Raw genomic sequence first — 1,633 nt, forward strand, 5'->3', positions numbered from 1 at the left:
GGGGCCAATTTTGACCCCAGGGCTATAATTTGTACAATCTTGCTAGAGGTTCACTACATAATGTTTCATGCAAAATATCTTAACTCTAGTCTTTGTAAATTTAAAGAAGATGATTTTTTTAAAGTTTTTACTATATACATATAAGGAAAACCTATGGCCCCGGGGCGGGGCTAATTTTGACACTAGAGGTAAAATTTGAACAACTTTGGTAGAGTTCCTAAAGATGATATCATTTAACAAATATTAAAGCTCTAAGCCTTGTACCTTTACTTTTACTAAATATATATATTGAAAATCAATGACCCCCGGGGCAGGGGCAATTTTGACCCTAGGGCTATAATTTGAACAATCTTGCTAGAAGTTCACTTCACAATGTTTCATGCAAAATATCTAACCTCTAGCATTTGTCAATTGCAGACTTATAGAAGATTTTTTTTTTAAGTTTTTACTATAAGTTTTTACTATATACAACATAAGTAAGCCAATGATCCCCCGGGCGGGGCCGATTTTGACCCCAGGGCTATAATTTGAACAATCTTGGTAGAGGTCTACCAGACAATGCCTTATTCAAAATATCTAAGCTCTAGGCCTTTTACGTCTTTACAAGAAGGTATTTTAAGTTTTTACTATATGTACATATACTGAAAATCAATGACCCCCGGGGCAGGGCCGATTTTGACCCAAGGGCTATAATTTGAACAATCTTGGTAAGGGTCTACCAGACAATGCCTTATGCAAAATATCTAAGCCCTAGGCCTTTTGGGTCTTTACAAGAAGGTATTTTGTTTTTACTAGATGTACATATACTGAAAATCAATGACCCCCGGGGCAGGGCCGATTTTGACCCAAGGGCTATCATTTGAACAATCTTGGTAAGTGTCTACCAGACAATGCCTTATGCAAAATATCTAAGCCCTAGGCCTTTTGGGTCTTTACAAGAAGGTATTTTAAGTTTTTACTAGATGTACATATACTGAAAATCAATGACCCCCGGGGCCGGGCCGATTTTGACCCCAGGGCTATAATTTGAACAATCTTGGTAGAGGTCTACCAGACAATGCCTTATGCAAAATATCTAAGCTCTAGACCTTTTAGGTCTTTACAAGAAGGTATTTTAAGTTTTTACTATATATACATATAGTGAAAATAAATGACCCTCGGGCGGGGCCGATTTTGACCCCAGGGCTATAATTTGAACAATCTTGGTAGAGGTCTACCAGACAATGCCTTATGCAAAATATCAAAGCTCTAGGCATTTTGGGTCTTTACAAGAAGATTTTTTAAATTTATTCTTATAATTCCTTTTGGTTGCCGTGGCAACCAGATTTCTGCATGGAATGAAATTCTTTGAACAACTTTGGAACCCCTTCACCCAAGGATCAATCCTGCCAAGTTTGGTTGAAATTGGACTAGTGGTTTTTCACAAGAAGATTTTTTAAGTTCACTATATAATCTATATAACACACACACACACAAACAAACAAACAAACACACACACACACACACACACACATACACACAGGTGAATCGCTATATGCCACCGCATCGCAGATGCTGCAGTGGCATAAAAACTTTTATTGCAGAAATTTTCTGAAATCTGGTACATTTTTCCCGAATATGTCTAATTTGAATA

The sequence above is a fragment of the Ruditapes philippinarum genome, unplaced genomic scaffold (assembly GCF_026571515.1).
Source record: "Ruditapes philippinarum isolate M1 unplaced genomic scaffold, ASM2657151v2 ctg3816_1_1_1_1, whole genome shotgun sequence".
Taxonomy (NCBI): Eukaryota; Metazoa; Mollusca; class Bivalvia; order Venerida; family Veneridae; genus Ruditapes; species Ruditapes philippinarum.